Source organism: Gossypium hirsutum, chromosome D05 (assembly GCF_007990345.1).
Source record: "Gossypium hirsutum isolate 1008001.06 chromosome D05, Gossypium_hirsutum_v2.1, whole genome shotgun sequence".
In the NCBI taxonomy this organism is placed as follows: Eukaryota; Viridiplantae; Streptophyta; class Magnoliopsida; order Malvales; family Malvaceae; genus Gossypium; species Gossypium hirsutum.
The window spans coordinates 40,493,795-40,505,483 of NC_053441.1; the positions used below are offsets into that span (position 1 = coordinate 40,493,795).

An 11,689-nucleotide genomic window follows, 5' to 3' on the forward strand; every position below is an offset into this window, starting at 1 on the left:
TTTCGTATTTAGTATTTAGTATTATGTATATAACTAATATTTTTATCATGTTCATATAGTTTCAATAGACATCATATGAGGATCTAGCAATTCGGGAATTAATTCCGGATGAATTCCTATAGAATCCGAACATCTAGCAAGTTAGGGTCCCATTGGTCAACTACGCTACCGTCGAGATGCACCAGATGGATAACATGTTACAGCAATTTAGATTCTAACAACCGATTCTTGTGGCACCTGAGGTGCTCGATGAAGAGCACAAAATCGACTTACAGCAAGCGAATACACATTGGTCGGTCTTCTTCTTGGAATATATCAAAATGTGGGAAAATTGTTGTGATAATATACCTTCTCGTGAATCGATTATCGTTCCAGAGTTAGTGTGTGAGTCGGATTACATGCGATGATTTAAGATCTATGACAAGTCATATTTGCTCTCGGAAGAGCAAAGCCATCAGCAATTCCATGTCAAAGGGGCATCAGCAATCTTGAACATCCACAACCCCGGCCGAAAGCTGAACCATTTTGCTACATTCAAAGCATCATCAGTTTTATAACAAGCAATAAAATGAGCCATTTTTGAAAAACGATCAACAACTACAAAGATTGAGTCCTTCCCACTCTTAGTTCTAGGAAGACCTAATACAAAATCCATGAAAATATCAACCCAAGGCTCTTCGAGAATGGGTAGGGTTTGTACAATCCATGGGTTTTGATGCATGATTTGGCCTTCTTGCAAGAAACGCATCGTTCACACACCCTTTCCACATTGCGTTTCATCTTTGGCCAAAAAAAGTGCTCATGGAGCATGACCAAGGTCTTGGTTACTCCAAAATGCCCCATGAGGCCTCCACTATGCGCCTCATTCACAAGTATTTCCCTAACGGATCCTTGAGGTATGCGCAACTTACCTTCTTAAAATAGATATCCATCATACCTATAAAACTTCTCGAAGGCTCCCTTTTCATAAACCTTATACACTTCACCAAAATTAACATTAGTTTCATACAACTCTTTTAGATACACAAAACCAAGTAATTTAGAGTCTAAATTATTAAGAAGCGCATACCTTCTTAACAATGCATTAGCTACAACATTCTCCTTACCTTTCTTGTACTTGATCACATAAGGGAATGATTCAAGAAACTCCCCCTTGAGGTGTTTCAAAGCCTCATGATCGATGTGAATGACAAACTCATTGGGCCATAGGTAGTGTTGCCATGTTTTCAACGCTCGGATCAGCGCATACATTTCCTTATCATACGTTGGGTAGTTGAGGGTAGCTCCATTTAGTTTCTCACTGAAATAGCCTATGGAACACCCATTTTGAGTTAACCCAACTCCAATTTCTATTCCTGAGGCATCACATTCAATCTTGAAAGTTTTATTAAAATCAGGCAAGGTTAATAAAGGAGCATTCATCACATAATCTTTAATCAACATGAAGGCCTTCTCTTGTTCCTCACTCCATTGAAAATTAGAGTTTTTCTTAATAATTCCAGTAAAAGGAGCAGCCACAGTACTAAAATTAGGAACAAACCTTCTATAGAAACTAGCTAAGCCATGGAAACTTCTTACTTGGCTAATGCTTGTGGGCCGTGGCCACTCTCAAATTGCCATTACCTTTTCTTGTTCAACTTCAAGACCTTCTGAACTAACCACAAATCCTAGGAAAACAACTTTATTAGTACAAAATGTACACTTTTTAAGATTAGCAAACAAAGTTTCCTTTCACAACACTTCCAAAACAGGTTTGAAATGATGTACATGGTCCTCCAAAGACTTTCTATAAACCAAGATATCATCAAAATAAACTACACAAAATTTACCAATGAAAGATCGAAGGATATGATTCATTGAACTCATGAAGGTACTCGGTGCGTTAGTTAGGCTGAAAGGCATAACCAACCACTCGTACAAACCATGTTTGGTTTTGAAGGCAGTTTTCCATTCATCTCCTTCTCTCATTCGGATCTTGTGATATCTACTCTTGAGGTCTATCTTGGAAAATAGTTGAGCTCCACTTAGCTCATCCAACATATCATCTAGACACAGAATCGGATGTCGATATTTGATAGTGACTTATTGATTCCTCGACAGTCCACACACATGTGCTAAGAGCCATCCTTTTTAGTCACCAAGAGTATGGGCACATGGAGCCACAGAAATTTACACATTTTTACAACCCTTTTTAACTTAAAATCATACAGTTTCGATAAAATTCTTGTCGACAAAATAATTAATTTTTACAAAATAATTAAATTTCACTTAAAATATGAACATGTTGAATTTTAGTTAATTTTATAATTAATTTTGATGAATTTTGGTTATTTTTGACAGATTTGCACAAAGGACGAAAAATGGCTCGGCAGACACTGCTAGAAGCACAAAATTGAGAAGCAATTTGAAGTATCGAGGCAAACTAAATTTCAGCCTAAGATGGTCCAAAATTATATGTATTAATTCATAATATAATTAATTTTAATTTATAACCAATTTAATTTGGGTTAATAAATTATTATTAATTGATTATGAAAAAGTGGTCCAGTTGAATTGAACCGAGTGATCCGAACCGACCAAGAAATGGACAGCCCAAAAATCGTCCCAGGATCTGACCCAAATAAGCTTATTAGCTTATTATTTAAGCTTGCAAAGATGCCCTTGAAGACTTGTTTAAGTTGCATTCAAACCCCTTCATAATTGGTGGCTTTATAGATTTGCCCCAAGCCTAAATTAGCAAAGTTGACACTATCAACCTTGCCACATGTGTGCCCGGCCAAGGGAGGGCTCTTTGGCTGATAATTTTAGCTATTTTTAGCATCCCCCCTCAACTATAAAAACCTCCTTAGGCTGGTCATTTTAAAAACACACCTCAAGCATTCACATCTTTCCTCTCTTCTCTCCACTTTCTCTCTTCTTTTCCATTCAAAAATTCCCTTACTCTCTTGCCGATTTCTCCTCCTGGGAAAGGGGAATTCATCATCTATTTGGAGTAGCAATTAATTTTTCATAGCAGCCTTGGTCGACGAGGACAGCAGAGAAGGAAGAATAGAGCAACTAATCAAGCCACGAAAAAACACCGGATTTGATTCTTGTTCCTTATCTCTTTAATTTTTTTTGTTGTTATGCTGAACATAGCTATGAATATTTATGTTGTTAGAATGGTTAATTTAACCAATTTAGCCTGAATTTAATTCGTGTTAGGTTGATTGCATTTCGTTTGTTAAAATTATTGAAATTGTGTTTATGTTGTTATAGACCTCGGTAAAATGCTTAATTAAGTAAAATCATGACTAAGTTATTCTTGCATTACAATTGTTAGGTAACTAATTAATTAATTATTTAAATGAATTGAAATTGTAATTATGGACACAGTACTTAACCAGCATGCTTAATCATCTAAGGTAGCTGAGGGTTAGATTAGCAACGGTATCTGATGATACATTTGCCTTGCATAACTTGCAAGATTATTGTGATTAAACTATTTCAAGGTAAAGATACTTTGTTACCTCACATAGTCTTTTATGTGCTTATTAAATTGAGTTAATTGCTTGAATTGACATAGGGATATGTACAAGAGATTATTTCAATTTAATAAGTATGTATGTGCAATAACATATTTGCCTATTAAGATTTGTTTAATCGATTGAATTGACATAGGGATATAGTCAAGAGATAAATGGATTTTGGTAGGTGAGTATGTTCATAAGTTAGCAAATTACCGAGTTGTCGTGAACTTATTTGTAACAATATAAACATGAGTTTAATAATTCTAAGTTAAGAAATGTAATTAATCTAACAAAATTATGTCATCTAGATTAAAATCGTATTTTGAAATCGTGCATTTGAGATTTATTTATTTAGTTTACTTAGTTTAAAATCTTATTTTTTAATCTCCCTCTTCAAGCAAAATATTTTTCTTCACCAAAGTGTTTTAAATAGCATTCATAAATAATTCTTTTCATAGTCCCTGTGGGTACGATAACTGTAACGCGTAGGTTTGTGCAAGTGTACACAGTCGTTATCAAGTAATAAGTAAGTATCAAGTTATCGTCTCCATAGGGATTGTATTTGTGCTAAGTCACTTAATTTGTAAAATTATATTAACAATTTGGTAGATTAAAACAAAATATAGTTGAGAAGTGGTGATTAAAATATATTAAACTAAATGCAATGATCCCTAATGCAAATTATCCTAAGTATGCAAACTAAATGAATGAAATAGATTTTAGTAAAATTAAACACAATTTTGCAACAATTATAACACAAATAAACGAGGACAATTACTTTAATTAAACGCAATTTATTATCAACATGCTTAATAACATTCGGAAAAACATTCCATGGCAACTCGATCTTTCATGAGTTTGAAAACCACATTAGGTCCTTTCGAAATCCTTTACTTAGTAAATATGCATTTTTGTAACGCCCCAAAATTCTTTTTTTTTGTTATTGTGAAAATGTGACACAATTGTGTATCGGCATTTGTGGTTAAATACTCTAGGTGAGTCTGGAAGGTCTTGAGTTCAAGCCCTGACTTTGGCAAATTCTAGTATTTTTCTAACTTAACCCCTATTTCTGGCTAGTAGGCTTTTAATTAAAAGTCTGTAAGTACTTACTAGAATGGGCCTGCTGGTCTGGTGGTTAAGGGGATTATTGGTTGGCAGAGGATCAGGAGTTTAAATCCCTGCGTGAGTGTAAGGACAAATATAATTTTATTTGCTCGTCAGTTGGAGAGTTTGAGTTGTATTGGAAATCTGAGTAGTGTGAGTTTGGTAGAGAGAATTTAGAGGAGTGGATTTTGGGGTTATCATATTTTCTGAGCATTATCGTTTCCTTTTTGTAAAATTTTAATTTTCCCAAAACTCCTCTCCTTTTTGACGCCATCTCTTCTCTCTTTCTTCTTCACCTTTTGTTTTTTCTGTTGTCAAACCTAAATTTTTTTCGTTCCATTATTCTTTCTGTTTCCGTCTCTTTTGTTGGCTGCCACACCTTTGTTCCGTTGGGTCAATTTTCATCGCACGTTCTGGTAAGTAGAATTTTCGCTCTTTTTAGCTTACGATTTTTTTCCAAATTTGATTCGGGGGTTTATAATGTTTGGCAGCAACATCTCACGTGGATTAAGGGTCTCATTGTGGTATTGTGCAACCAACTGTTTCGAGGTGTTTGGGTAAGCTTTTCATCGCTTAAGGGATGCATTTCTCTTTTTGAATTTAGTTTTAGTTTGATCGATTAGGTGATAAATTGAGTGGAATTGGTCAATTATAGGTTCTGGAGTGCTCGGGGGATTGTTGTAGCATCAATCGATACCAGGTGTGTACCCGAAACACAAAAATAAGGAATTCGGCAAAAAGCTGATATTGCTTGCTGTTTGGACAACAACAGTAGGCTAATATTAAAAAAATCACCATAAATTGTGGGAATCGAGTTAGATGGTGAAAAAAAGAATGAGATTAACTATATTTGAGCCTAGTTTCTCATAGAAGAAACAAAGTAAGCAAAGGAATTTCATATTATGAGATAATGAAATTTTAGTGAGACAGGGTCAGAATGATTTCGGAATCCCCTGTCCTGACTTCCAAAAATTTTTAAAAATTGTATAAAAATAATTATGGGTTATATTTTATATGTTTATTATCCTAAATGAGTCTATTTTCAATATATACAAACAGGAACATCGTCCAAACTCTGTACGAGAAGATAATTAATTTTTAGTGCAGAAAGGTCGAAACTGCAAGATAGCAGAGTAGGGGAAACTTTAAAGAATAAACTGTACTTACTGGCTAAACCAAAAATTCTAAAAACTTTATGGTAAGAAGATATGTGAGTCTAGTTTCAGGGAAAATTTACGGGTCTTAATTCGAAATTCTGTAGCTTAAGATACAAATAATTTAGAAATAGTGACTCAAGTAGACAGCTTTGAAGGATTACATAAGTAAAAAGTGGAAACACATATCAATAGTTATCTAGCATGGGTTACACTATAATGGATCACGAGGACAATGCCAATTTGGGTCATGTGGGCCACACGAGCGCGTGGGTCGACACGGGCGAACGTCATGTGCTCGTAGGCCCATTTTCACTGTTTGACTAATAAGGTTACACGGGTCACCCAAGTCGAATGTGAACCTACTGTAGCATTACATTGGGTTGGGAAATTATAATGTTCGGAGGAAGTGTACTGATAGGCCTCGAGCCTAAGTTACTGGCAGCTCTACTGCAAACTACTGTTTAGTGCTGCATTGGGTACTTTTTGGAGTGTAGGGATAGGTGGGTTGATTATATCCCTACATAGAGTGTAGGGTTGGACAGAGTTGGAGTGTAGAGACTGGCTGGGTAGGATTTGATACTGTATATCTGTTACTGTACTGAATATTGATACTATAATTTTGGCCAAGGCCCAAATGCATGACTTCTTCTATACTGTAATGGGCTAAGGCCCTAATTGAAATTGAAACTGTACTGAAATGGGCTTAGGGCCAGATTGTGATTGCCTTCTGACTGTTTTCTTTATATGGGATTACACGCTGAGTTTCGTAAACTCACCTTCTGATTTAACTGTACCCAGACATAAGTCGATCGGTGTGACGAAGGACTCAGCAGTGGCCACACGACCTATTTAGTTCGACTTAGTATTTAATTATAATTTTGATTTTATTTTGGGGTATTTTACTATAATAATGGCCTCTTTGGATTTTTATTTTTAATTTGGGGTTTTTATTGTTTTGATTTACAACTGCTAGTAGTAGGGATAATCGAGTTTTCAAAATGGATTAAACATTTTAATAAAATTCGCACAAACATGCAAACTATTTTGAAAAGCTTTCGCAATAATTGACGTTTTGAAAATGAATAACGTTTTGCAAGAGAATAACTTTTGAATACGAATCACATTGAAATTTATCGACATGTCTTGGAATTAAGCATAAGAGAGTGTAAAGAGGTGGTAAAGATAAGAGGTTTTTTACGACAACTCATTTTTTGAAAAACACTACCATGTGACACCGCCAGATTCGGCCATAACATCCAGGTTGGGTTGGGGATGTTACAATTTTACTGATCCTTATTTAGTAAGGGTTTCTTAGCATTCGTGTGAGGTAACAGGAATGTGTCAGGTTTGAAACAATTTAATCACACAAATCTAAAAACTATATATATAACAGAGCTTGGTCAGAGTTGTTATGCAACCTCTAATTTAATCGGGTCAGGATCTAAATTGAGCATGCACATTTCAATTATGTGTCCATTAGTCATTGTCTGGTCAGGATCGCTCAACTAATTCAGGTGCATTTCAATCACGTATGAATGAAATACAAACTTGATTTTAATTGAAAACATGATCGGTTGAGGCACAAGCATTATAAGCATGAATCAAATAAATATTATTTAATCAAAGAAATCATCCTAGCTTAAATAAAATTAAGCTAACATTGTTGTAAACAAGAACAAAAAACACATAGCAAACATCTTTATATTAAACTAAAGAAACAAAAGATTAAACCCAATTCAGAGTGGCTGTCACCCAAGACTCTGACTGACGAGGCTCCTTCGTTCCTTTGCTTTGCTCCTTTGCTAATGGCTCTCCAAGGTGGCCGACCAAGGGTTCTTTAAGAGGCTAATTTTGCCAAAAATCCTTTTGCAAGGATGATGATAGGCGTGAGGGGGAAAGATAGCTAAGAGAGTTGAGAGAGGACAGAATGATGAATGAGTGAGGGATGATTGAAAAAGTGAGAAATGAACTCTTATTTATAAGTGAGGCAAAGGAGCTAGTTTACTAAAAATAGGAGTGTTCATCTTTTGAAACTTCTTCCAAGGATAGCCGACCATGAATTGAGGAAATGTGGCTTATTTTGCTTGATTCTTAGTCAATTTAAGTGCCACCACAACTCAGGAGTAAGACTCGATCACCAGTAAATCTTCGGGAAAATCTCTAACTTCTTTAACTCTTCAAGGACCTTGTGTAATTAAACCAAAAATTGATTTATGATCTGCCATGTGCAGCCAAAAATTGGGTTGACTTGGTCCCCAATTTGGACGGTTTTGCAATTAGAAGAAAACTCTCAGACCTGTCCAAAAATAGTAGATAGTTTAGAGGTTCAAATAATATAATTTTAACCACTTCAATTAATTAATTTACTTAATTAATTAAAACCCAATTTATTAATGAAATATTTAAAATGAATTATTAAATATAACTTTATATTTTATTATTTAATTTAATCATTCATGGCTCACTTTATAGCTTAAAAATATAATATGCTCAAACTAATATAAAATAAGGCATTTTATGCATAAAAACTATATAATAAAGCATAAAATCACATTTTAATAATTTTATGTCCTAATTTAATATTTTCGCATATTTCAATAATTTATTAAACAATTACTTGGTTTTAACAACAAATTTAAGTAAAAAGATGATGAATGATATAGGAAAAATCCTATATATTTTTCAGTTTACAATAACTCGACATTTACTTGTCACTTTCTTATTTGTTGCGATTGTGTACACTTGCACATTTCCATCGTTCCAAGTTTTTGGCGCCGTTATCGAGGATTGTGTTTTAAAAAAGTCATTATTTGTGAAGTTGTTAGTTTTGCATTTTGGTGTATTTTTCTGTTCAAATTTTAACTTAGTTAATTTTTCTGTGATTATTTCAGGTGTTTATGAGTATTGACTGAATCATCAATTTACTACCTGTAGACCTTGAGGTTGAACGAACTTTTTGACAGCAAAGAAGACAAGTAAGTTAGAGAAGGACTGAAGAGATGAACTTCAAAAATCTGAATCAAGGAAACGGAGCAAACCTTGCTCAAAATCCTATCCTTATTACTGATGATAGGGATAGACCTTTGAGACAGTATGCCATGCTAGTATTTCATGATCTTAATCCGGGTATTAGAAGACCCGAAATTGAGGCACAATAGTTCGAGTTGAAGCCAGTCATGTTCCAGATGCTTCAGATAGTAGGCCAATTCAGTGGAATGCCTACCGAAAATCCTCACCTACACTTAAGACTGTTTATGGAGGTGAGCGATTCTTTCAAGTTAGCCAGAGTACCCAAAGATGCATTACGATTGAAGTTGTTCCCATATTCACTAAGGGACAGAGGTCGAGCTTGGTTGAACTCATTACCACCAAACTCAATTTCAACATGGCAAGAGTTAGCAGAAAAATAGCAGAAAAATTCCTTCTGAAGTATTTCATGCCTAGCAAGAATGCTAAGTTGAGGAACGAGATCACTGCTTTCCAACCAATGGATGATGAGTCATTGTATGAGGTATGGGAAAGGTACAAAGAATTATTATGAAAGTGCCCTTATCACGAAATCCCACATTGTATATAACTTAAGACATTTTATAATGGTCTCAATGCTCACACGAGGATGGTAGTGGACACTTCTGCTAATGGTGCTCTCTTTTTCAAGTCTTATAATGAGGCTTATGGAATCATTGAGAGGATTGACAGCAACAATTATCAATGGCCAACCAATCGAGCAGCGTTAGGAAGACAAGTCGCTCGAATACATGAAGTAGATGCTCTTACTTCACTCACATCTCAAGTATCATCAATATCCTCAATGTTAAAAAATCTTACTACTAATGGGTGTAATAGTTTTGCAGCACAACCACTGAATCAATTTGAAAATGTAGCCTGTGTTTATTATGGGGAAGGACATTTGTTCGAAGAATGTCCATCGAACCTAGAATCTGTGTATTACATGGGTAACCAAAACCAAAATTGAGGAAGGCAAGGGCTACAATCCAATTTCTATAACCCATCATGGAGAAACCACCAGAATTTTTCCTAGGGTAACCAAGGGGCAGGAACTAGTAACAATTATGTCCAATCTAGATCGACCCAGCCACCTAGTTTTTCCCAACAAGCTTAGAAACCAACCCAAGCTGAACCATCCAATAGCCTAGAGAATCTATTGAAGGCATGCATGGCGAAAAATGATGTCTCTCTAAGGAATTTGGAGAATCAAGTGGACCAGCTTGCAACTGAACTAAAAAACCGACCACAAGGTGCTTTACCTAATGATACGGAGAATCCAAGGAATCTAAGGAAGGAGCATTGTATAGCGTTAACATTGAGGAGCGGAAAGACTTTAGAGCCTAATTCTATCGAAGTTGGGAAGGAGCCAGCTGACACTCAAGACTCAGAGGAAGTTCAATAGAGTATTGAAATTCTAGTTTCACCGGAAATTGAATCTGAAAAATCTGACAACATAACTTTTGAACCAGCTAATTCTGATCAACTAATAACTCCGTTAGATGCAAAATTGCCACAAAAAATGAATCAACCAGTTCCAGTAAAGAAACTTCCACCACCCTACCCTCAAAGACTTTAAAAGCAGAAGCAGGATATTCAATTCAAGAAGTTACTAGACGTACTCAAGCAACTTAATATCAATATCCCGTTGGTTGAAGCACTTGAACAAATGTCGAACTACGTCAAATTCATGAAAGATATCCTGTCTAAAAAACAAAAGCTTGGAGAATTTGAGATAGTAGCCCTAACAAAGGAATGCAGTGCATATCTTCAAGACAAACTACCCCCAAAATTGAAGAATCTTAGATGTTTTACCATGCTTTGCAATATTGGAGCAACATATTCTAGTAAAGCACTATGTGACTTGGTGCGAGTATCAACATAATGCCCATGTCAATAAGTTGGGGATAGGTGAAGTTAGACCTACTATGGTTACACTTCAATTAGCAGATCGATCCTTAACAAATCCAGAAGGAAAAATCGAGGACGTATTGGTACGTGTAGACAAATTTATCTTTCCTGCTGACTTTGTGATTCTAGAATTTGAAAAAGACAAAGAGGTGTCAATCATCCTAGGAAAACCATTATTAGCAACCGGAAGGACCCTTATTGATGTGCAGAAGGGCGAGCTTACTATACGTGTTTAGGATGATTAGGTAACATTTAACGTTTTTAAGTCCATGTGATTTCCTGACACAATTGATGATTGTTCTGCAGTGTCTGATTTAGAGGATTTAATCGTGGAGAAGGAACTCAATTATGTTGATGACCCATTGGAACAAATTTTGACATCAAATCCTCCAAATTATGAAGATGAGGATGAATACTTAGCTTTGTTAGAAGCTAATCAAAGGGGATTTAATCCGCAATGCCGCTTTAAACCTTTGGAGTTAGAGAAAAGGGATTATGCCCAACCAAAAGCGTCAATCGAAGAGTCACCTAAATTAGAACTGAAGGTACTTCCCTCACATTTGAAATATGTTTATTTAGGTAACTCTTCTACTCTGGCTATGATTGTTTTAGCAGAATTAACTACTAAGCAAGAAGAGAAACTCATCCTGGTGTTAAAACAATTCAAGAAGGCTATCGGATGGACCATAGCCGATATTCGCAGAATTAGTCCATCTGTATGCATGCACAAGATTATCTTAGAAGATGGCAAAAAAAGGATGATTGATGGACAACGAAGACTGAACCCTATTATGAAGAATGTAGTCAAGAAAAAAATCATCAAGTGGTTAGATGCGAGTATAATTTACCCCATCTTAGATAGTTCATGGGTAATTCTAGTCCAGTGCATGCCAAAGAAATGAGGTATCACGGTCATTAAAAACAAGAATAACGAGTTGATACTGACTAGAACGGAAGTTGAACAAGGCAACTAAGAATGAACACTTTTCTTTGCCGTTTTTG

The 11,689-nt window shown here is 35.5% G+C and overlaps 1 non-coding gene across 1 annotated transcript; it reads right to left on the reverse strand.

The window, feature by feature from the left end:
* Positions 1 to 9,224: 9,224 nt before the first annotated feature.
* Positions 9,225 to 9,331, reverse strand: LOC121218002 (small nucleolar RNA R71). The gene has a single exon (XR_005914275.1). It is a non-coding gene; the product is annotated as a small nucleolar RNA R71 (small nucleolar RNA).
* Positions 9,332 to 11,689: the final 2,358 nt, after the last annotated feature.